General features: G+C 41.2%; 1 protein-coding gene across 2 annotated transcripts in view; it reads left to right on the top strand.

Annotated features, from left to right (window-relative positions):
- Positions 1-26416, top strand: part of TOX (thymocyte selection associated high mobility group box) — a 309777-nt gene that overhangs the window by 3732 nt on the left and 279629 nt on the right. The window lies entirely within an intron of this gene.

The following is a 26416-nucleotide window of genomic DNA, read 5'->3' as shown; positions in this document are numbered from 1 at the left end:
AGACGTCAGAGCATGCGTTTGAATCTAAACCTACGGAGTAATAACAGTCCCTTTCAGTTTCTTAGTGCAGTGTCATTTGTAAAGATTGTTTTCACTGATTGTATGCTAAATTGGGACAAAGAAGTGGCACTTTTTCATTTTTACAATGATGTGATGTGTTCAGTTACTGCTCAGTATCTGCCCACATAAGGAGCGGTAATACAATGATGTTATGACATGGCTAATCACAGAGATGCTGACCTCTGCCAGCAGTGGGAGAGGAAATAATGATCTTCACTCTTCTCAGTGGTTGCTTTTGTGGAATAGGGTCCTGAATCTTTCTTTGGTTGGTTTAGACACAGGGAAGTCCAGGATACAAACCCATGCTTAATGCTGGTTATATACAGAGTGAAGAATAATGGCCGTTGGGGATTGTTGGGCTTTTGTCATTGAAATGAGGAAGGACAGTGTATAATCTTTTCCTATAAACATAGGAAGAAGGACCTATGTGTGATGAACTCAGTGTTGAAATGTCAGCACTAACATTAAACACTTGAGAACTTTTGAGAAAAACAGGATTCATTATTGTCTCTGCAGAATCTCCTTTGAGCTTATTTTCCTATTTAGTTCGAGCGTTATGGGTTGTACTTTAACGTGACAAAGCGCATCACATCTAAAATACCGAATAGGCAAGCAATGAAGGTGGAGTCATTATTCCTACTTTAATTAATAAATGTAAGAAAAAAGAGGAGGATGGGAGAAGGAGAAGGAGGAGGAGGAGGAAGGGGAGGGTTATAAGCAATTTAGAGCATCATGCTTGATTAGTTCTCTGTCTACCTCCATAACTTCCAGGACTTTAGGAAATTCATAGCTGATACTTAGGACGTCCGTCATTAGTGTGATTAAAACTCTCCTGGGGATTTTATTGGCTGGATCTTTCTTAAGTTTTGAGGTCTTTAAATATGTTTTAAATAAATTTTGTATGGGTAAGAAAGAGCATAAAACAAACCGTCATATGGTTTTGGCCACTAAATCAGATATACAGAAACCTCAAATGTAGCTGTCTTGACTTTGTGGGATATTTCGCTGTCACAAATTCCAATTTTAAATGTCCACCCAGAAATTATAGTTACGAGTTTTGGAGAGATCAAATGCTGTTTTTTATTTTTTATTTAAAAAAAAATTTTTTTTTTAACATTTATTTATTTTTGAGACAGAGAGAGACAGAGCATGAATGGAGGAGGGGCAGAGAGAGAGGGAGACACAGAATCGGAAGCAGGCTCCAGGCTCTGAGCCATCAGCCCAGAGCCTGACGCGGGGCTCGAACTCACGGACCGCGAGATCGTGACCTGAGCCGAAGTCAGACGCTCAACCAACTGAGCCACCCAGGCGCCCCAAATGCTATTTTTTAAAGTTTATTCATTTTGAGGCATGGGGGAGATGGCAGTGGGGGCGCGGGGGGGGGGGGGTGGAGAATCCCAAGCAGGCTCCAGGCTCAGTGTGGAGCTCAGCACAGTGCTTGATCCCACGACTGTGAGATCATGATCTGAGCCAAAATCAAGAGTCAGACACTTAGCCGACTGAGGTACCCAGGCACCCCTCAAATGCTATTTTTTAACATAGCTTACATGGCTTAGTATTCTCACAGTTTGTCATATATTTTTAGAGTTACTGAATGATGATATTAACAACCATTTTAATATTTTCCTTAGGAAGACTAAGCTGATATTTAAACATTACCTAATAGGCTGCTTATCATAGATCTTTTTGAAATGATGTGATTGCAAGGGATGTGAGAACAGGAAAGAAGTGAGGTACTTGAACCTGGAAGAAGTAGGGGCAAGTTCCCAGTTCCACAGTGGCTTCCTTGGACCCCAAACTGGGTCTCACATACTGGTTCTGATGTGTGGAACTATTTTTGTGATCATACTTTTTTGTGGTGGGCTCAGTTCAAGAGAGGGATAACTTAGAGAATTGGAGGAAAATCTTATTGAGCTATGAAGGATGATTTACTCTAGGATTTTCCAACATTTTGCTAGGATACGAGAAAGTGGAAAACACCCTGGGGATAGTTCTCAACTAGTGGCGATCCTTCCTGTACTGTTTAGAAGAAGGCTGCCCTCAGGGCAGGTCAGTCTGTGTGACTTGTGCCTCTTCCCTCCTTCCCCCTCACCTCTTCCCAAACATCTCCAATCCTGGAACAGCCTGTCACGCTTGCTTCACTCTGCCCTAATCTTAAGTTGAACCTGGGAGGTCTGTACTTTCTAAGGTGAACTCTTCTCCCCCTCCTCAGGAACATGGCTCACCATGGCGGTCATCTTGTTGAGCAAGCCCCCTTTTCTGTTTGCCATCCCTGTTGCCATTATCATGTTAACTTATTCATTCTTCCTCTAGTACCTGACCATATTTTCCGGTTAAGGAAATGGGAATCTGCCAGTCTTCAGGCTCCTGTCCACTTTTTAAAATCCCAAATTAGGCTAGTCTCCTTTTCTCCATTTCCCCATCTGAGTGAATATGACATAGGGTCATACAATAATAGACCAAGGAAACTTAGATAGGATGCTGTGAGGGAAAATAACTATGGTGGTTATTTCTAAGCTCTCAGAGTTTTCTCCTTTCCCCTCCCCCCCCCCCCCCCCCCCCGTTTTAAACACAGTGTATTTAGAGCATGGAAACGGCTCCTGGACACATACCTTTCCGTGGGAAATCTTACTTAGATTGTAAAATATGAAATACGAAAGTGGTACTGTGGTCTCCTGATTTTTAGTTGGCATGCAGTAAGTTCGGTGAGTTATACTTACAGAAAGTAAATGGGTTGACAGACTTCTGTGTTGCCATCAGAATACGCATAGAGAATTAAAATGGGAATAGTTGGACAAGCAGAACTTAATCAAATTTACATAACTTCTCCTACATTTTAGCTATCAGAATGTGAATCTCAAGGTTTCTGGGAAGTCATAACACAGAATATTTACGTTGCATCTCAATAAAAATAAAATGTAATGATTATGACTTGACTTAATTCTGTTTTAACAATTCCATTTTAAAAATATTATCAATTGTTTAAGTTAAAACTAACATTGGATACAACCACATCCCAGAATCTAAAATGCATACCTTGAGGAGAACACAAGATTGTAGTAAACCGTAGTTAATAAATACTGTGGCCCCAACTATATAGTCCTTGCCTGCCAGAAGCTTCCATGTGAAGAATCCAAATGCTTGAATGTCACTTGGTTTGTTTAAAGTGAACTTAAGCAAAATTTGGGGCGCCTGGGTGGCGCAGTCGGTTAAGCGTCCGACTTCAGCCAGGTCACGATCTCGCGGTCCGTGAGTTCGAGCCCCGCGTCAGGCTCTGGGCTGATGGCTCGGAGCCTGGAGCCTGTTTCCGATTCTGTGTCTCCCTCTCTCTCTGCCCCTCCCCCGTTCATGCTCTGTCTCTCTCTGTCCCAAAAATAAATAAAAAACGTTGAAAAAAAAATTAAAAAAAAAAAAATTAAGTGAACTTAAGCAAAATTTAAACATGGGAATATTTACTCCTTCCAACGTGAAAGATAACTTTCTTGCCTGTTCTTTACTTCCACTTTGGTGTCATTGATACAGGGTTTTTCAATTGATCGCTTTCTTTGAAGGCGCACGTCTCAGAGTCAGATAGCCTGTGGTCTCCATTCGTTGATGGGACCAGCAGTCGATACTGAGTTGTGTTAAATGGACTGTCCGTTAGGAAGCTGGAGTGCCAAGACGATACAACTCACATCTGCCCTAATGAATTTGAGAATTTTTTGTTTTAAACCACACATGCCAAGTTTCATCCCGAAGAGCAATTTCTCATTAAAAACTGTTGAGTTACAAACTGCTTAGAAATGTGGTTTATAATGGAAGTGCCAGCAGACTGTTAATTATAGCACTTCTTCTGTAATACTTTGAGACATGGAATTCACATTAACCTGAATGAGCTTTCCTAGTTATAACATATTTCTCCCTATAGCATTCATTTTGAAAATGGGAACATTATATTGCTCTGTGCTTGGATGTTCATGGTGCAGCGGAAAAGACCAGAAGGAGGAAAATGCCAGAAGGAAACCCCCCTGCTCTTTCATGACAGGAAGTACCAATATTTTTCCAGACCTCTAGAGTTTGATCTATGGAAAGTTTGCCCTACTTGATGAACAATTTTAAAGCGAACTTTTAAAAGCTATCTTCAGATTTCCATTCTCCTCAAGAAAAATCATCGTTTATACATATTTATAATACCAGAGGTCATGAAACCAGTTTTCCTGTTAATGCTTTTCTGTTTGTCCATTTTTCACTTTGGGGTTTTAAATGCTTCTGCGTTAGCCAAGTATTTATTGGTTTTCATTCCTGAGTTATGTGCTTTTATGAAATTCTTGAAAGGAGCTCCTAATTAAAGTAAGGCCATGGTTGGTTGATAAGAAGCTTTGCTGGTGGCCAAGAAAATATAAAGTATTTTGAGTTACTACGTAGACCTACAAATGATATGTATCTGATCCACACCAATGACAATGTGAGCCTTCTACATAAAATACCTTTCCATTGAAGGCTTTGAGAACCTATTTGGAGGTTACCTAGCCAGAAAAATCGGTGTGTGTGTGTGTGGTGTGTGTGTGTGTGTGTGTGTGTGTGGTTGGGTGAGTGTGTGTTTTTATGTGTTTCCAATGTTCTGGATATATTTCTGGCCGTAAATGCATAGGAATTTATCCTAACTGGCAGAATCTGTCAGTGTGTGCAACAATAACAACAAGGGAAATCATACTAGCTAATAGGAATGCCTCATTACCACTCCATTTTAAGAAACTTCACCATATTTCACAAGAGGAGATATTTTCCAATGCCAGGGCTTTAATTAGGCATATTACAACCTGATAAGATTGAGGAACTAGATCTTTCTGAGGAAAACCATAGGCCTCTATGAGGAAAAGACTCCTTTTTGTTCAAGATTTGAGATAAAAGCTGAGGGCCCTTAAACCTGTGTTGACTTACTCCCCAGGCAAAATAAATACAAGCATGAAAAGGACATGATCCCTCCCCCTCTGTTTTCTGTTCTCTTTAGAAGCCTGACTTCCTTGTGTCTGGTAAAAGTTCTGACACCACCAAAACCTTTAATCCACCTGTGTCCCAATCTGCTATGTAACCACTAGGGAAAATAATTTATATTTGTATCAAGGAAGCCTTGTGAGAATTAAGGAGTCAACAGAGGCAGATTATTTTGAAATCCTGTAGTGAAAGACGTTCAAAACTTCAAACAAAGGTAGACCTTAGAAAAATACTGTGTTCTCGGCCCGCTTCTTGTATTTCTGCTACTCTAGTGAAATCGAAGTTGTAGAGAAGTGATTCATTCCTTCAGCAGGGGAGTGAAAAAGGTAACCTTTGTTGAGGTTCACAGGTGAATTGGGGAAAGTGGAGCTTGTGTGGATGAGTCTGTACTCCCCCCTCTTTTATATATTGATACGTCCCTCCCCCAGGGGCCTCCTGCTCCCTCTCCACGGTGGGAGTCTATACTGCACCTAGTGGGAGAAGCTTCAGGTGGGAGCTGTTGCAGGGTAAGAAGGTAAGGCAAAAGTTGAATACCACAGCTGCAGAGGGGAATGCCCGCTTTCAGTTCCTGGCTTCAGGAAAGCAAGGTGCCCCCCCCCCACCTTCTTCTGATATATGGGTCAGAGATGCAAAATGCCATGTACAAGATAAATTAACGCACGGACCAACCGGGTCTAAAGATAGTCCAATTACACTGAAAACGTATCTGTGCGCCACCTGATTTTCTCAAGTCTTTCAACTCGATTAAATGGTTAAAAAAAAAATGGGTAAAGCGTAGTATGCATTGGCGTCTTCGTGCATGTAAAAAAACCCAGCTCTTCTTTTCTACGCCAATATGCCTCAGCCCCAAATGCCAGCAACAATTGTATAAAGAGAAATGTTACTAATAAAGAGTCAGGATAACCTTTCAACAAAAAGTATATTTTATCATTTGGCAGATACAGTCATGAACATTAATCATAGAAACCTGCAGATAGTAGAAGCTTAATATCAAAGCTAATGATTTATTTTATGTTAATGACTTTCTGCCAGGGCATAAAAGACTGTTCATAATGGACTCTCCACGCTATGTTCAGTTACTAAGGCTAATGGGATAATCTTTTCTCTCCCAAAATTAAGCTTTTTGAAATAAATTATGCTGTTACTTTTCAAGGTAACTCTCAAAAATTTACTGCAAAACTAATCTTTTAAGAACTGCTTAAAGAAATAAAGAGGAAGAAAAATCCCAAAGCAGCTTTTCTAGTTCATGAGCAGTTTTACTTAATTAGAGACAGAAAGTTTGCATGTATGCTAATATCCCTGAACTTGTAATGCCAAATAGTTTTAAAGTCAGCCTTCAGTGACTGCCACTACCTGCCTTTTGAGATGCAGCCCCTGTGGGTGCCTCCCACAACAGAACACGTTTTCCTTACTGGCCAATAATGAGCTGAATGGTAGTGAGACCTAGAGTTGGTCGCTAGGAAGTTTTAAAAATCATGTTTACAATTAGTTATAACCAACATTATATTTCAATAAGAGATAATTTGCCTACTAAAGTTCACATAATGTGCTAATCATGTCTAGTGGTTAATAAAGGCCTCCTACCTCACTCCCCTGATGGCTATAAAAGGCTATTATATTCATGGCAGCATTTCAGGTACAGCTGCTGTGTGTTAATAATGCATCATTGTACCACTAATCAACACACCAAAGGTCAGCACCCCTAAGCACCTCAACCACCTAATCTCTTTCCAAAATATTTATTAACACCTTAAAAGCGTATCTGTTCATTTTCCTTAGCCTCGAGCCAGTTAATTCCACTCCAAGCTACTTGTGTGATCAAGGTTTTGTAACCTAAGCGAGGTCACAGAGGAGAGGAATACATACATATTCACGCTAATTTTCTCCCATAAACATGTGCCCCATTTTCAGTCATTGACTGAATTAGTGTAGGGCTGTTGTAGTCATGAGCCCCTTTATAATTAAGTAGGTGTGCTCCAAAGTGAGAATGTTTTCAGATTTTATATGTTCTGTAAGGAGACATTTGGAAGAAAAACAACTTCTCAATAACCAGAATCATTTAAAGTAAACGGAGCAAAGTGGGAAATGGGAAAGGCTATTTATAATCTAAACAAACAGGAATCGGTGCTGGGTTATGAGCCCGATAGAGTAGTGAAATATTATTTGCTTAATTGTTCTTTTGGCATAAGAAAGCAATAATAGTAAAAGCTTCTTAAACCATATTTTCTGCACACAAAGAACACATTCACGTGGGATTTCCATTTTGCTAGAAAATCGTGCAAATCAATAAGCTAGCACTTATCTGCATTAAAATTAGGTAGACAACAATTTATAGGCACAGCGATAGTGTAGTTCTCTTGATACCCTTGGTTAGTGTTTAAGATAATCCTTGCTTTTGTGTCCTCAGAGAGGAGCCAAAATGTTAAGTGAACAAATAGATCTCATTTTCCCATCTTGTATTATTGTCTCTGTTTTCTCTTACTCGTTTTGATAACCTTGTGTGTGTGTGTGCGCGTGCGTGCGTGCGTGTGTGTGTGTCTCCTTCCTTTATGATTTGAGAGCCTTAAATGTTTTAAGAGAAGAAAAAGAAATGAAACTCAACTATGTTTCCATCATCAGGAGAAATGCAAAAAGCGAACTAGGGGGAGGAGCTCCCATTTGTGCAGCACATAATGTACAATGGTACATTTGTCATGCTTTAAATATATAATGCCTACAATAAAATATGTACAGGCGCAGTTGTGATCTATGAAGTCCCTGGCTCCAGTGCCATTGTTTGTAGTCTCTACGGTTGTCATACATTGTTCTTTGCACATCATACCCTTACAGCAGAATTTGACACAATTTCTAGCTTTCAGCCTGCACCATTTTCATTGTACAATATACATGAGTTTGACAGGGTGTGTTGAGGAAAACTCTGGCAAGCAATTGATATTTTGAAGTGGCAAGCGTTTCAGCAGCTGCCTGCTTGTGAAAAAGGAATGATAAGATATACTGTATTGTTAGTTTCAGGGAAAGCATTAAGGTTTAAGCTCTGTAAAAATGTACACATGATTCGTCAGTGGCGAAGCAAGTCTTTTATGTTTTTTAGAGCTTAGCTCGCTGGCTGATGTGAACTAGAATGACATTGGTCAGTAAATGAATAGGAGTACTTTGAATGTGAACTACTGCTAATTTTGCACCAACAAAGGAACTGACAAAAGAAAGATTTTATGTGAAATGCAAAGCACACCCAATGTTTTGGGGGCGGGGAAAGGGAAGGAGAGAGGGAGAGAGAGAGAGAGAAACCCAGACCAGAGAATATTCTTTCACACGTACTTGCCAGGAAACCAAATAGTTAAAACACATCCATTTTTCACGGCCCATCAGCTACAACCTAAGCTGGATTATCTAATGTTCTTTAAAAACCTGTTGTATACACATAGGCTTTCAGAATTTGTTCATATGGAATTTAGAGTGTTGTTCTAAATATCACACTGTGCCCTGGAGGCCTGTTGGCAGCCTATCAGAGTTGCCCTCTGCTGGAGTAACCCACTCTCTCTCTCTGGTAGTGGGAAATTGTAGATTAATCAGCTATGGCACTTTCAGTGTGTAACGTTCGTTAGCAAGGCAATTTGTCATGACTGCTGATGGTCAGAATGCATCTGCTCTCTCAGTTGCAGAGCACGATAAGGAAGAAGACAAATATTTCAATATCTGATCGTATTAACTTGTTTCAAATTTGTAATCCAAGGTCAGTTGCTCAAAGCAGACACGGCAGCTGATGAACTGGTATCCTCTATTCGATTTTACTGGGCCCTGTTTTTGTGGATTTATGACTTTAAAGCACACTAATGTGCTATTATGAAGGGCACAGTCTTTGATTAGATGTTCCACAGAAAGTAAGTTATGAGCAGAGCACCTTCTGGGTTCATCTGGAAAGAATTTATGTGCATAATGTTTTCTGTAGAGCTCCATAAATTGAAAGGTTTGATGCATGTGATATTTCCTGACATGCTAAATATTCTTCTTGTGATTAAAAAAAAGTCGCTTTCCCATTAGTTTGTAAACCGGTCAGTCACTTTTCAAGTGAGATTAGCGTCCCGATTTATTTGAAAAGTTGTAAAATTCCAGGGAAAAACTTCAGAATGAATTAGAAACGTCACGTTTCCCCCCAGTCAACTGCTTTATAAGATCATTGTTCATTGTTCTACATGGGAAAAGTTAAAAAAGATTCTGCCACGTTGAAAAGGCTGGAATTGTGTGTGTGTGTGTGTGTGTGTGTGTGTGCGTGTGTGTATCTCTTGTTTTCTAGATATTACATCACGTAGCTGGCCATACAAAATCTTTTTGACACATTTTCATTTTTAATGAAAGGCCCTAAAATTCAGAGCATAATGATTTCTTAGAAACTGAACCCAATCTTGGTAAGAAATTCGTTCCTGCTAGTAACAAAAGCTGTTACTGTTTAAGTTCCTGTTGAGCGGTTAGTCGGTACGCTTCGCTGAATGTTGTCAAAAAGGCTTTCCTCATGATTGACAACCCGGCAGGAATGTGAATGGAGATTTTAATTGCGTATCATGTGTGCATATCAGAGTGAGTGAATTCATGACTCTGCTTAGCTCCATATCACTGCAGGTCAGCCGTGCCAAAAAATGCTCTTGTATGTGCAGTTTTTCCAAAAAGAGAAAGGTGTATGTGTACTGAAGTCATTCGTTATTCATTTCTCAAGTGAAACCCTTGTGTTCCCTTAGCCTCGGAGTTTGAAAGTGGAACAAAAATCCATTTTGAGATTTCTTTCTTCTCCTCTTTGCACTTACACTTAGATGATGTAAATTCTTTTGAGTTACAAGTTAGGAAAAGTCTGCCGGAACATATTTTTCTTATGGCACTTGTTACATGAAGTGTGTTTATCTTTCTTTTTTTTCCTTTTTTTCCCTAAAGAGGGCTTCGAAAAGAAAGAAAAAATGGAAGCCAGCGGAAAAAGTTACTGAGGTCAATTGCCTTTCTATAACTTGCAGTCTTTAGAAAAGGTCTGGGGGTGGCTGGGTGGGGGAGAAGGGATGTATTTCTGAGAGGTGCAAGAGTCACGAAAGTGTATCTGAATTTTGGTTAAAAACAGCAAGAATGCGGTGCTTATGGTAAAGTGACATTAATAAATGTATGAATGTTCATTTCTTAGAAAAATAACTCCTCTACTGAAAACAGAAAGGTCAAAGATTCATTTCTGCTGTCACTTCTTGGCTCAGTGGCAGTGGTGGTGATGAACCATTTATCTCGTTGAGATGTCTCACCCCAGCACGCGTGAGGTGTTCAAAGTGGGGGAGAACTTACTCTGAAGAAACTCCGGCTATAGTAACCCCCGACCACTCAAGCACTTACTAATGTGAAAACAAAACAGAACAAAACAAAAACGTGCAACGAATGTGCTTGTATAATTTTTCATTGGCGTGATGTGAAAATTGGGCACTTGGGTTGTAAAGTTACCACATAGCTACTTTTCTGTGTCATTTTGAGGAGGTGAGAAAAAGATTAGTGCCAGGGTCGTTTTAAATAGACCGTAGGAATAAGTAGGGTCATGTTGAAAAGATGGTGACTTTATGGCCTTAGGATATCCCGTGGGACTTAACTTTGTTCTGGGTTCTAATATGTTATCTCAACACATTTTAGAACCTATCCGATTGCAGGCTGGTGATTCAGCCCTTATTACGGCTTGCGGTACAGGGTGATTGCTATAATGAAGGCGCTCCTGTACCTTTAAAACGCTGGAGAAGAAAACTCTCTTTTACTTTAAAAATCTAGCTCTGTGTATGGGTGACATTTTTCTAATGTTCTGGAAGACAATTTTGTGCTTTATACTGAGAGCTCAGGCAAGGAGAAATCTATTTACAAAATGAAAAAAAGGGCTCAGCTGAATGCATTTCACTTTTAAAGATGATATTCTGGTAATGAACTTTATCAAGCAGAGAACATTTCAGTAAAAGTATTAAAGCGGTTCCTATTTCGGTTGCCTCACTTAAGGCGGCGTCACTGTTTCCATTATAACTTCTTACGTTCAGGTAGCTCTAATGCAGTCCCCGTACAAATATTTGCGCAGGGATGAGATGAGAATCTTTTAGTCTAAGAAGCAGACTTTTTATTTGGAATGCGCTTCTAAGGAAGCACAGCGCTTTGTTAATAAGGTGCGTTGAATTCCTTTCTGGAGATTGAGAAGCATTTACTGGACAACACCTGTGTACAGAGCTTTCTGCTGAGTGACAGGCACTGAGACGAGCAAGCCGGGGCCCCTGCGTCCCTGCGGCCAGTCAAGGGAGGAATACAGTCCCCAGAACACAGCTGCGGTGTCATTGCTGTGTTGTGAAGCCTGTGCTCAGAGTCCTGGGGGTTACGGCAAGCGACACGATGGATTGAAGTTGGGGGAATCCAAGCTGCTTCCTGGAGGAGATGGCGTTTCCCTTGGTCTTAAAAATTGGGCCTCGGGGAAAAGGAAGGTTACTCCTATTATTGAATTCACTTTTATATTGCTACCTCTTTTCAAAAGGGCTTGGGGGCGCCTGGGTGGCTCAGTCGGTTAAGCGTCCGACTTCAGCTCAGGTCATGATCTCATGGGTTCGTGAGTTCAGACACCGCATCGGGTTCTGTGCTGACAGCTCAGAGCCTGCTTGGGATTCTCTCCTCTCTCTCTCTCTCTCTCTCTCTCTCTGCCCCCACCCTGCCTGCATGGTCTCTCTCAAAATAAATAAGTAAACTTACAAAAAAAAAGACTTAAGGCAGCTTCAAATAAGAAGCAACACGGACAATAAGGCTACTGATAGTCACGCAGAACATTATAGCCGGGAAATGGAGACACAGGCATACTTTTTAGCTTAGGTATTGTCGCTATAATTAAACATTAAATTTGGCCCTTGCTCTCTCACCGGGCCAAGAGGGAAACACACTGAGTGACAGAATTCTGATTACCTGAGAGACCTAGGAACACAGATTCTTCATGAGTGGAAAGTTTTCCTCTAATGAGAGGCTGCAAGCGTGATAAAAAGAGGAAATACGCAGAGGTGACGTGGATCTGTTTTGGCGCCTGGGTTGAGAGTGAGGTTATCCGGAGCGAGAAATAGGGCGCGATGGAGGGTGAGGGGCTCACTGGGATAAGAACACAGAGCGAACCGGGAACAACTTGGGAAAGAGAAGGAAAACATCAGGCCTCTGTTTCACCAAGGCAAGTGTCATCGTTAGAAGAGAACGGGTTGGGGGAAGTTGTAGTGGACTTCAAATCGTTATTGTGAGCGGGCTAATTTAATTTTTTAATGTTTATTTTTGAGAGAGAGAGAGAGAGAGAGAGAGAGAGAGAGAGAGACAGTACGAGCAGGGGAGGGGCAGAGAGAGAGGGAGGCACAGAATCCAAAGCCGGTGCCAGGCTCTGAGCCGTCGGCACAGAGCCTGACGTGGGGCTCGAACTCCTGAACCATGGGATCGTGACCTGAGCTGAAGTCAGAAGTTTAACCGACTGAGCCACCCAGGCCCCCCAACTAATGTTTAGCCCTAATAAGAATATACTGGGAAGGGGAGCCTGGCTGGCTCAGTCAGTTGAGTGGCAGACTTTGGCTCAGGTCACGAATCAAGCCCCACCTCAGGCTCTCTGCTGTCAGCTGGGAGCCTGCTTTGGATCCTCTGTCCCCTTCTCTCTCTCTCTCTGCCCCCCAACTCATGTGCATGCGTTCTCTCTCTCTCTAAAAAATAAATAAACATTAAAAAAAAAAAAAAGAATGTACCAGAGAAGATTGATTACCTGGGGAAATTGTCTGATGAAGTGAATGATAATTATCTGATAAAGTGAATGATAAAATGAATGATCAGTATTGATCTGTTTTTGATGACTTTTGAAATTATCGATGAATGACAAACTTTTAGAAACTTTACCCTTCATCTGAAAGGTTGAATTCTATTAACAGCTGACGTCCTAAAGAGCATGAGAGTGTTGTAGTCTACCTGAAAATTCAGCTTGTAATTAATCAGCCAAATCGTTAGCAATGGATGTTAATGCTGTGTATATCGTCTGAGCACGTATACCTGCCGAGCTTCCTAAATTGTTAGCAGTTGCTGTCCTGAAATTTCTTGTTTGGTGGGAAATATGCATACAGTTAACTGTGAATTTGGGAAATCTGTTAAAGTGTCCAAACATTCAGAAATGTCTGTCGGCAGTTCGGAAGGTATCTCACGATCTTCAAGTATCCACAGAACAAAAGTCCTTACAGTGTTCTGCGGAAATGCCCTGATGAATTTACAGCCCGAGGGGCTAGAGGACAAATCCAGAAGTGCCTCTACAGCCTACGTGGGTCTTAGAAGGCTGAGGTTCCATCTTTCAGAAATACGTGAATTTTATATGATTTCCATAACACATCTACATCTGTTTTAACATAAATACGATACTTTAAATCCCTTACTGTCCAGTCACCTCTGTGTTCCAGGAAGATACTCCATGTTATTCTCATATTACTCTGCTCGTAGGGGTATGAGTTTGAGAAGCGTGAAATAATGTGATGGTCTTTTGTCCTTCGTGTTAAGAAATAGTCTGGAGGCCTCGCAGATGTTTATCTTGTTTGGTCATCTCTCCCACAGAGCCTGGAACATTTCGTCCACACTTTTTCTTTTCTTGACTTCCGCTAATTCTCTATTTTTGATTAAAAAAAAAAAAAAAGCCTAACAGCGTACTTGATTGTAGTCTAAAATGGAAGGCTGTTCAGCAAGGTCCCAATATTGGCTGGTGCAGAGGACATAGTGACATTGCTAGTAAAGGGAGAGAACAGGGAGGAGGAAGGAAAGCAGATATCCAATGTGTGGATAGAAGAGAGAAATCTTGTGGTTACTGGCAAAACCTGATGATGCTTAGCGATGGGAGAAGGTAGTTGAGAGTGGGATTGTATTGTTAGGGATTAGTGTATAACCTAACCCGAAAAGAATTTGGAAAATCCAAGAGAAGAAAAGTTGGGCAAAGGAATTGAATGGGTATGAATATAGTGATGTTTGTGGGTGGGAGTTGGAGGCAGGTGTATAGAGGTCAGAGCGAGACCCATAACTAACAAATGGCCAAGGCTTGGATCCCTCTCTTCCTTTCTGTGTCCTTCAGTCTCTCCCTCCTTCCTTCCTTGCCTCCCTTCCTTCTCCCACAGGCAGATGTCATTGTAATTTGTAAGATGACTGCCATTATTTTCAAGATTCTTTTCAGGTTATTTCTTGGATGACATTTGACTAGTGCTCCCCTCCTACCTCCTCACCTGCCTGCAGTGAGCTTCTGTTTCTGGGCTCCCTTCCCCGTCATTGTTAACATACACTTCGGTGGACTGAAGGGTCTTGAGAAAGACAGTAGTTCTAATTATGCAGGGCGGAATGGATAGATTTTAGGTATGTGGATGCAAAATTTCTTAGACAAATGCCAATCTACCTGATGTCCCCAGCACCTGACAAATCAGGGTTGGCTGGTTTGTTTTCTTCCTTTATTTCGTTTAAGCCTTAACCTGTTTTTGAAATGAGTTCTCTGTAAACAATCAGGCATGTGTAAATAATGGTATTCCCTTTAATGACAAAAATGCGCGTTTTCTTCTAGAAATTCCATTTAGGCACATGAAGCCTTTTATTTTTTTATATTTTATTTATTTATTTTTTTTAACGTTTATTTATTTTTGAGACAGAGAGAGGCAGAGCATGAACGGGGGAGGGGCAGATAGAGAGGGAGACACAGAATCGGAAGCAGGCTCCAGGCTCTGAGCCATCAGCCCAGAGTCCGACGCGGGGCTCGAACTCACGGACCGTGAGATCGTGACCTGAGCCGAAGTCGGACGCTTAGCCGGCTGAGCCACCCAGGCGCCCCACATGAAGCCTTTTAGATTCTTCCTTTACCCAAATCAAGGAGCTTTTTCCCATGCTGAACATCTTTTGAAGTTTCATTGGAAATGGGCTGACCAGGGGAATGAACACTGTGTATGTTTGTAGCTTATATACATTTGTTTACAAGGTCCCATAAAAGTGGAACAAAAAATTTAATGGAAAAGACAAGCAGATGCCTTACCTTTGGTTCCATAGCCCATTTCTTGATGGATTTTGGAGCCCATGCCCCAGGGTTGTCATAGGCCCAGCTCCCAGCAGCATGACATTCACGAATATTGGTTAATTTATTCATTAAATATTTCCTGAGTGGTTACTGTGCATCAGAAACTGTGCTAAGTGGTAGAGATAGAAAAAGGAAAAGATGTGTGCGCTTACAGAGACAATAATCTTAGATGTAACATAAATAATTCTACTTATGGAAGATGGGTGAACTGAGAATCAAATGGACGAATTTAATATTTGACCTAAATACTATTAATATTAGGCTCTGAACATCCCTGTGTTCATTCGTGCATTCACCTCTTCTGCTCCTTCTTTCTTTTTAACTTTCTTCCTGTCTTCCTTTGTGTCTCCTTCATCCCTTCTTCCCTTCCTCCCTTCCTCCCTTTCTCTCCATCTCTCTCTCTTTCTTTCTTTTTTCTTTCTTTCTTGGTCTAGTAGAACCAGCATTCTTTCCCCTTCTCTTGCTATGAGAGCAACTGATAGCCTGTGGGATACCATCACTTGGTAACTTAAACCAACAATGATTGTTTATGAAGTAGCCAAAGGAATGAATTTTTCAAAATAGAAATTCCAATCATGCAAATATTTACATCTTGGGAAATTTGAACTCTAGGTATCATTCAGAAATAAAGAATGGGGTTTAGGCTCAATACTTTTAAAAAATGCTTCCAGGGGCTGAAATCAGTTGCTTAATACTGTTCAATACCAAGCTGATATCTGAAGTTATTCATAAGTTCCGGCTATTTTTAAAATGTTAAAATAACCAATGTTTACTCTGTTCAGGTTTATCACGGTGCATTTCTAAAGGTAAACACCACTGCGCGCTTTAAACTTATTTTTCTGACAACTGCGTATTCTGGGAGATGGTCTTTGCAGATATTGCTTACAAAATAATTCCGTGAATCTCATATTTTCTTACCATCCCATTCCTCAGCCTAATATGGTATAGAACCAGACTGCAATTACGCTCTCACAATTACTTTATTATATGGGCTGAAATATAGTCCTGAAGCTCTTATTACCTTTTCCATACACCATTTGCACAGACCTGCTGATGGCTGTCAGCAGCGCCTCCCCAGGACAATCAGCCATTCTTAGCGGGTTGTGTTTAAATTCCGAGCACCACAAACAGAAAGCACCTCTCTCTCCTCGCTGATGAATTTTTAATGTTTAAGCATTTATAATAATTCAGAGGACTTTCTTATAACAGCTTGCAGAATTAGGCGTGTGTGTTTTAGGATGTTGGATATTTATTTGTGATCTTTGTCGAAGGGGAAAGAACTGAAAACAACACAATATTAATAGTGTGTGTGTCTGTAGCAACCTGAGCGTTATGTCACCCGGTGTTAGAGCTCCTTTCCCCTGAAAGAGGTTGTTTAAGATTTTCTACTTCAAATAATTCACTCAAAGGCTCTTTTCTCCATAATTACATTTTATGAGGGAAAAAAAGACTCCACTCCACTCCAGGTCTTTAAGTGAAAACTGGAACGCTATATATTCAAATATGGAATATATTTACATTTAATAACAAAATCAAGAACGTTTCTTTTACATTACAAAGAGGAATGTTCTTCTTTTTAAAAAGCCAGTTCTTAGGGTCTTTGAGAGTCTTCTAAATAGAGATTTGGTTGACGTTGACAGCCAGAAGGTGAAGTCTGTTATCCTTTTCAATGAATTTTTGTTTACCACTTTATTTTATTCCCAAACTGTACTTACATCGGAACAACTACATACTAGGCCATCTATTATAAAGTTATGACATTTAAAATATATATTATAGGAAATAGTTAAAATGCAATCGCCTTACGTGTTTCCTGCTGTCAAAGGCCAACACAGGGTGATTGCTTTTCCCTTTGAAAAATTAGACAGGTTTGAACCAAATGCTAATACCTTATGGGTTCGTGTGCTCCTGTAAGCCTATGTCAAATGTTCAGAAATATTCAGATAATTGATCTCATACCTCGATTTTATTCAGTGCTTAAATTTATCAGTATACTTTTTTGAAACAACATAATTGTCATTTGATGTCTGTCTCCCAGGTAGCCTCTTATATTTTTCTGATGATTGGTAATGACCAATCATTTGATTGGTGAATCATGTGAATCGTGAAATCAATTCACCGATTGGTCCTGTTTGTAGCTTAGTAGAAAGAGGATGGAGGTGGAACCCCAGGACCTAGAGTGCTAATTATAGAACCAGCCACGCGGCGCGGGATGAGTTCCTTCTCATTTCTTAGAACAGAGGCTCAGTCACCTCTAGGAATCTTTCCTGCCCAAAGAGTCAGGGGCATCCATTGATTTGTTAAGTAGTAAATTCCATAATACCAAGACGTCTTGAGAATAAAAGTAATGAAAGGGTCATCTCTGTGACATACGAAATTTAAAAACCTAAGGGTGTCGCCATTTATTACATACCACCAGGACCCATCATAACTCCATCAGTTTCATGACTAAGAAGCGCATCAAAGTAGGTTTCCAAGAAGCAAAACTTAGAGCAGACGTTGAACAAGGCTCTAACCGGGTCCACCTTACCACCTTCACAGAAAACGTCACTTTTTTTTTTTTTTTTTTTTTTTAAATTGAGGCATACCTGAGCCATTTTGAGCAAGTGGCAACTCGAGTTTATGAAAGTGGCGAATGATAAAACGTTCCTCCGATGTTTCATCGTCCTGGTAGGACAATTAATTTACCGTAAGTTAGGAAAGCAGTTTGAGGATTAGAAGCCAAGGAGGGGGCTGTAGGTGGATGGGGCCTGTGGAGTCCCCAGGGGGTTGGGCAGAACACAGGGATTTAGCTCAGGCTGAAGCAGCGGGTCAAACATCCATATCCAAGGTGTCCTAAAGAACTGAAACAGTTTCCTGCCCCCAATCAGAGGTTTATTATCATCATTATTAGAGTTCATACACTGCGGTAACAAATCCTAGCAGTGATGTTTCGGGCGACTTGAAAGGCCATATTTTAAATGAGGAGCGTTCAGGCTTTCAAAAGGGGCCTGCCTCCTATCCATCTGCTCTTTCTCTCACAACATAATATCCATAGGGTTCCGGGAAGCTGAGTCCCTGACTCGAAGAAGTTTTTGGTTTAGATAAAAACAGCAACGACACCAACACAAAAAAACAGTTTATATTTGAAAAATAAAAAAATTAGGACAGCATGAAAGAGAAAATCTATTCTTCGTGCTAGATTTTCAGTCAGTCATCCGTAACCGTCTTGGTTCACATGTGTAAGTGAATATTCTAGAATTTCTGACACTGTACCTGAAGGAACTAAGAGGTCAATGCCTTCAGGACAAAGCCTCGGAACGTTGGAAAACAGAATGTCCCATAGCTGTCCTACTATCCCCTAGCTCCTCCTGTGCTGATGAACCTGGCTGTGGGCGGCCTCTCAGGTACCCCAGAGGTCACGGTTGAGGATGGCCCATTCGCTGCCCGTTTTTGGTTTTTTTTTTTTTTAGCTTTCGCTGCAGGAAGATTCACTCTTTTGTACTGCTGCTTCCCATGATGCGCGCCCGTCAACGTTCTCTCTGACCGTGTGGAGCCATGGTAATTTATCTCGGCAAAGGCAAAGATAAATTTTACACTTGGATCAAGATGTAGAGGCCCTCCATGGAAGAACTAAAAAACAGCAATGCACGTTGACAAATAACTGCTTTGACAACCACTAGTTGGAGTAAGACGAAAGATAACCTTTGTGTTTATAAGACACGTGGAAGCAAATCGTGAAAATCAGATGTTCATAAAACGTAATGTTGCCATATTCGTTTAAAAAAATTTTTTTTAATGCTTATTTATTTTTGAGAGAGAGAGACAGAGTGTGAGTGGGGAAGGGGCAGAGCAAGAAGGAGACACAGAATCCAAAGTAGGCTCCGGGCTCTGAGCTGTCGGCATAGATCCTGATGCAGCCTTGAACCCAAGAACTGTGAGATCATGACGTGAGCTGAAGCTGGATGCTTAACTGACTGGGCCACCCAGGGGCCCCTCATGTTTGCATATTCTAAAACTTTAATTAGTTTATTTTCAATGCCTCAGGAAAGCGCTGGAGCCTTTGTATATCAGTCCATCCAACTATTCTGTCAAGGCCACAGCAGAAGCTGAGGGCTAATTATCGAGTGATTTGAATTCTATAGATGGATTTTGCCAGACAAGAGTCCTAGCCATGGAGCTTCGTAAAGCCTCAGAGAAGTCTTTGGGCAAGTTTTACCTCTCTGCGCCTCTGTTTCCTCATCTGCAAAATGGAAGCAATAAAGCTATTTCTTAGGTAGGGTTTGTGGTGCGGATTAAACGGTTGGAACGGTGTAAGGCACCCCCTGGAACAGAAGGCTGTCTAAGGTTCAGCAAAGGAACTGTGTGAGGCTGCCTGGAACAGAAGAGTTCCGTAAGCACCAGCTGCTGAAAATTCACCCGGGCTTGCATGAACACAGCCAGAGGGCCTCATGTTGTGCGTAAACTCCAAAAGTTCTGAAACTCATCACGGAGCCTTCCTTGGAGTCCTCCACAAGGGGGCTGAAGCTGGTGGCACTGTCGTAAGATCACACCAGTGCGGTCACAAAACTGTTGAGAGAACCATGTTGGTCCAGTCTCTTCCCAGAAGTCATGTAACTTTAGGGACACCTGAGCAGCAGGCCTCCTGAGCCTCAGGTGATTCCCCCACATATGGCTCCGGACATGTACGCTCATGGACTTGTCCTAGAACAAACGTTAATGCATCAGCCACAGTTGGGCACAGCAAGATGTGCGTCTCACCTGGGACTGACTTCCAGCCTTGCTCCCTTAACACGCTTGGTTAGGTTGATTTAACACGTTCACAAACTGACACATTCAGTCCCGAGAGATGTCAGACACAGAAGTTTGAACCCAAGATGTCTCTAGATATCACTGTGCACAAGACACACCATTTGGGCACAGGATCGAGAGAACGGGAGGCTATTCAGGAAAGAGATAATGCCAAGGACACCAGCAACACACTTGGCCTGGTTCTTAGCTGTGCTAACCTTACGCTCGCCCTGGCTGTGATCACAGATCCACAAGAGTCGACACAAGCTTGCCTTCTGCAATATTTTTATTTTCTCTAAAATTACCAGAAGTGATAGGGGCTTCTGGCTCACTCAGTCGCTAGAGCGTGCAACTCTTGATCTTGGGGTCGTGAGTTCAAGCCCCAGGTTGGGAGTAGAGATTACTTGAAAAGAAACGAAAACTACTGGAAGTTCTATTATGACCATTGCCTATGAAACAGGAGCCAAATTATCTTTGCTGTGGATCTGGGTAGAGTTTTAATCTTCAAAATCTAGATTCATATTTGTGTGTGTGTGTGCACCACAGAGTTTGAAGACCGCTGAGGTACTACCTAGCAATCTGGATGTCACTGAACAAAATTTCAGTCTGAGACGCTCTATGAGAGGTGAGATGCATCCTCTGTGAAGACTTGCAGCTTTAGTTTGAAGTTAGTAAAATGAATTGACAAAGTGCAGAGAAGTTAAGACGGTTTAGTATTTGCTCCCTGCGTATTAGGGAGCAAATAAAAGTCCTTCCAACTGCTAATTTAGGGGTGCTAATGGGTGTTAGAAAATGAAACCAATTAAAGTCATTTTTAAAACCATGTTAGCCCATTTTACCGGGTGATAATAAGAGTGTGAAAGAGACATCACCATTCATTTATACTTTTATAGTAATTTGATAATGAGCAATTATCCTTTAATTGGTATTGCCCCTTATCGGTTTCGAGGCGCTTATGCAGACATCTGAAGCGTATTAACAACGCTTTCCAGTGGGGGGAGTGGGATGTTTGGATCTCCCTTTTACAGTAAAGGAAACTGAGGTCCAGAGCATTTAAGTGAATTATTTAAGATCGTGTGGCTAGTAAATGACAGATGAGGACGTGCTAAAGGAATGACCTAAGTACATCTCCGCATATCTACTCCACAGTCTGTCAGTTCTGCTGAATTCTTGAAGCAAGGAGATCCCCAGCATGCGTGCGGCAATATTCAGATCATTGGCTCAGTGAGAAGGGTAGCTACCCAAGGATGCCTAATTTCTTTTACCTTATAGAAGTCTTGTTTTTAAAGAACGTGCCGGAATCGGCTTCTCTTTTGTTGTTTTTAATATGACTTTTCTTGCAGGGTACTCTTGTGAGAACGTAATAAATGCACATAAAGTTAATACTGACAATGCAAGAAAGCTCCTTGAAGTGAATATTAGAAATCTTAGGGGTGCCTGGGTGGCTCAGTCAGTTAATCATCCGACTTCTGCTCAGGTCATGATCTCACGGTTTGTGAGTTCAAGCCCTGCATCAGGCTCTGTGCTGACAGCTCAGAGCCTGGATCCTGCTTCGGATTCTATGTCTCCCTCTCTCTCTGCCCCATCCCTGCTTGTGTTCTGTCTCTCTCTGTCTCTCAAAAAAGAATAAATGTTAAAAAAAATTTGTCAAAAAAGAAATCTTAAGTGTAATTTTCTTTAATGTGTTGGAATGTGAGCAGAGCATGTCTCTGAAATTTCTATGGAGAGCCAAACAAGAGAGACAGAGAGACTTTTAGAGCAAGTATTTTCTTGGATCTAAGGTATGAAAATGTGCCCTAAAATGAGTGACTTCAGTTACTTCATTCAACTAACATGAACAAAACCAGGGACAATACAAAATGATCAGATATAATTCCTCCCCTCGGGTGCTGAGAACACTTTGGGCTATCTCAGACATTTGTGTCCTGATGATATAAGGAAGTGAGTGATGGTGTTGTGAAAGAAAATGCAAATATTAGTAAATTTGGAAGGACAGTAGCAAATATTAGGAAGAGAATTATGATTTCATCTTCCTTACACCATTATACAGGGGTACAGCATAACAGTGGACTTTTTTGTGCTAATACCAAATAGGGCGTCATTAGTAAGACAGAAAGGCTCTTTGAATGTCCTTTCTTTCGAAACCAGAATGAAAGATGGCTAAAATATGTGTTTCCTTCATAGAGTTGTCCCTGAAAATGTATCCCTCCTTGGGGACTTGGATAACTTTGAGGAATACTGCTCGTTCTTCAGACATGTCAAGTCTCTTAAAAGTGATATTTACTTCCAAATTCTGCACTGCGTCACAAATCCTTCTACACTGTGACTCATGCCAAGTATTGATGTGTCTTTTAAAAAATTTTTAATTATAGTGTCTTTCAAACCTAATTATTACTTTCACTTATCATAATAATTCAAAATCCCATTATGATAAATCTTTCGAACTCGATAATTATATAATGATTGTAACAGTTATTATTGTATTTGTTATATTTTAAGTTGTACAAGTGTAAACACAATTAAGACCAAAATATGCCCACTTTCCCTCCAATTCCCCTTTGAGGAATAACTTTTACTGCTACTGTTAGTGTGTATCTTTTGTTTTTACTGTCTTTTTAATGTTTATTTAGTTTTGAGAGAGAGACACAGAGTGCGAGCAGGGGAGGGGCAGAGAGAGAGGGAGACACAGAATCCAAAGCAGGCTGCAGGCTCTGAGCTCTCAGCACAGAGTTGGTGGGGCTCCAACTCATGGACCGTGAGATCATGACCTGAGTCGAAGCTGGCCGCTTAACTGACTGAGCCACCTAGGTGCCCTTTTACTATTTTTACTTAAGCATAAATATTTATATTATTAGAGACATACTTAATATATGTTGAGTATTATCTATCTGTGAGGCATAGAATTTTTAACCGCATTGGAATCATGCTCTGTTATATTTTATTTGTTTATCACAATTTTCAGTGAATAATAATTTATCATCACTCTCTTGATACTTGATACGTAAGTGACTATTTGTCGTGTGTAATGTGACAGGCTGATAAGTAAATGCAATGACTTGAGAGTCTCTGGAGGAAACTTTGTTGCTGGCACTTACCAGCCAACCAATAAAGGTTGATCAAGTATATCCAGTTCATGTTTGAAAGCACACAGGGGTAAGGGGCACCTACCTCTGCAGAGTTGAAAATCCATTTATAACTCTTGACTCCGCCAAAACTTAACTACTTACAGGGACGCCTGGGTGGCACAGTTGGTTAAGCATCTGACTCTTGGTTTTGGCTCAGGTCGTGATCTCACAGTTTGTGGGTTTGAGCCCCTGATCGGGCTCTGCACTGTTGGCACAGAGCCTGCTTAGGATTCCCTCTCATTTCCTGTCTCTCTGCCCCTCCCCCGCCTCTTTCTCAAAATAAGTAAATAAACTGAAACAAAATTGAAAAAAAAAAAACCAAAACTTAACTGCTTACAGCCTGTTGTTGACCAAAACTAATAACACAGTGCCCTAACACATACTTGGTGTGCTATATGTATTATACACTGTACTCTCACAATAAAGTCAGAGGAAAGGAAATGTTATTCTGAAAATCATAAGGAAGAGAAAACACATTTCCTAGTACAGTGCTGTATGTTTCGCCAACAATCCTCTTTAAGCGGACCCGCGCAGTTCAAACCGGTGTTGTTCAAGGGTCAGCTGTAATTGATTCCTTCTGAGTTACTTTAGACATGTTGAATTATTAGAGAAAAAAAAAAATTAAGACTTGTGGCTAAGACACTCAAGTTACCAAGTAAGTCTGCTCTTTAATTAAGACCATATATACAGAAGCGAGAATGTATTTTCAAGCAAACAGGTCCCAGCTGCGAGTGAAACTCAGCAGAAAAGTTTCGACCTCACAGCAGAAAGAAAAGACTTCGTGTACATTCTCTAGACAAGTATTCCCCTATTATGAAGGTGTGCAGAGATAGCTGTAAACATCTAATTATTTTACCAGGCTTAAAGGAAACGTTTATGGAAGTAACAACACTCGTAAGAGTTAGTTCAAAAGCATTCCAAGCAACTGAAATATTTCAAATAGAAGTAATATACTCAGCACTTAGGCTATGTCTAGATATAACAAAGTGCGTAATAGTCATTCAGTGGTTGTTAACCTAGCACTTACTATCTTTGCTTGTTTCTATTGGGAATTGAAATAAAAATAAGAAATAGACTGTTCAAGGACTCTACAGTTGTATAAATGCTTTCACCTGCATTATTTCTTAGCAACTGTGATGGAGAATGGACACTGGGAGAGATGAAGCCCAAGCAGAATAAATACCTCCCAGCCAGTTAAGTGATAAAACCAGAAATCAGAAACAGGCTGTCACCTCAGAGCCTACACAGGAAGGACAGGAAGGTTTTAGCTGCAGAAATCCTACCTTTCCTGTGCCCGTGAGGAAAGCACTAAAAGATCTTCTGACTTTTCTTGCTCTGCCGAGAGACAGCCTCAGATTCTGTTTCTAGATGCAGTGCTCACTCGTTGGTTTTGGTATCCAACCCATCAGCTGTTTGCCAATCCTCTCTAGTGTTCTTTCCACTACACCTTGTTGCTTTCCAAGAACGCACAGTTTCCGCCAAAGCAACAAACATTTCTAAAGCACTTACCCTGTTCTAGGTAAATAGGAGGCCATTGCTGTCCCCAAAACTCACAGTCTTAAAGGGCTGTGAGACACATAAACAGGTAATCACAATATATTGTGGAAGGGCTAAAGTAGAATAATGCTCAGAGAAGACAAAGGGAGGCCCTAATCCAACTGGACTTCACAAAAGACGTTTTGGAGGAAATGATGGGAATTGAAGGATCAATGAGAATTAGCCGGGTGACATTGGAAGAGACCAGCATGAGTCAAAGTGTGGGCCTGAATCATCATGAGCCTTTGGAAGCTCCCTAGGGAATGGTTTTGCTAGAACAAGGGATAAGAAGTAGGCTTAGACTCTCGCCTCATGGTTTATGTTAAAGAACTTGGCATTTAGTTGCTGATATTGACAAGAAGCCATTTAAACGTGTTATTGAGGGTGACCTATCAGATGTAGGTTTTGGAGCGAGCCATGCAGTGCATGGATTTGTAAGGACAGAGTGGAAAGCAGGAGTACCAATTAGGAATCTCTCAAATTGTGAGTTTCCCAACTGTCTTTATAACAGCAACAGCGTTCTTGAGAAAAAAAAAAATCCAACCCTGAAATTGAATAAATACAGGATGTAGAAAAAGAAGAAATCCTAGGGCTTCTTGGAACAAATTTTGAAGACCATTGATCTAGATGGAGATGAAGGGAGAAGGAAGTAGCAGCACTGATCTATCGTGGCTGAGATCAATGGAAAGATTTGTAATTTATACAGGAGGGAAAATCAGATGTGGATGATTGCTTGGATGCCAGTCACGGAGAGAGGAAATCATTTCTAACATGGTAACAACATTTACTGACAGCATTTACCAGGCATGTGCAAAGCCCTGTACTGAGTTCTTTACCTGATTTATGTCATTCTTACAACAAGCCTGTAAGAGGGTACAATTATCAACCCCATTTTACAGATGAGGAATTGGGCCTAGGGAGTGACGTCCAAAACTGAGTTACGACTGAAACCCCGATCAGTGTGTGACCCAAGAATAGCTTATTTTCCAGGAAGAGTGATACACCAAGAATGGAACCATAGGGCACCCAAGTTTTAAGTGGTGAACAGAGGGAGAGATTTTCAAAAAGAAAAGAAGGAGCTGTCAGGAACTCTCGGGTGCATGCCATCGGTAGTGAATACTATAATAAGATAAAGACCGAAAAACAGCCGTAGAATGGACCTCATTGACAACTTGAAGAAAGTAGTTTTCATGGAGTGCTGAGGCTCGTTGGAGCCAGACAGTGAATTGAAGCGGCAGGGAATTGAAGCTGGAGACCAAGGGTAGGAACAGCTCTTCAATACATTTGCCTAAGAAGAGAAAGAAAGAGCGAGAGCAGTATCTGGGGGAGACAGAGCCAGAGTGGCTGTTTTTGGATACAAGTGACTTGGGTATATTTAAGCGGAAGAGGATGGTGTGGTTGGAGGAGGAGCGAGTGGGGAGATCTGGTGGAGTCCCAGCTCTTGGAGACAAAGCTCAGGACCCACTGAGGCTGGAGTCTTCAGCGGAAGAAAGGACATCTGTGCTTTTTAACAGGAGGGGAGCAGGTAAGGACAAATGCGCAAGGTGGCTGATTTGTATTACGGATCTCAGACTCGAAGCAGCTCCCACAAATGTTTCTGATAGCTCAGCGAACTAAAAGATGGACTCAGGGGCGCCCGGGTGACTCAGTCGGTGAAGCGTCCGACTTCGGCTCAGGTCACGATCCCGCGGTCCGTGAGTTCGAGGCCCGCGTCGGGCTCGGTGCTGACGGCTCGGAGCCTGGAGCCTGCTTCCGATTCTGTGTCTCCCTCTCTCTCTGCCCCTCCCCTGCTCAAGCTCTGTCTCTCTCTGTCTCAAAAATAAAAAACATTAAAAAAAATTTAAAAATAAAAGGTGGACTCAAATGATCT

This window comes from Neofelis nebulosa, chromosome 14 (genome assembly GCF_028018385.1).
Source record: "Neofelis nebulosa isolate mNeoNeb1 chromosome 14, mNeoNeb1.pri, whole genome shotgun sequence".
Lineage (NCBI taxonomy): Eukaryota > Metazoa > Chordata > Mammalia > Carnivora > Felidae > Neofelis > Neofelis nebulosa.
This window is presented reverse-complemented; position numbering and strand designations above follow the sequence as displayed.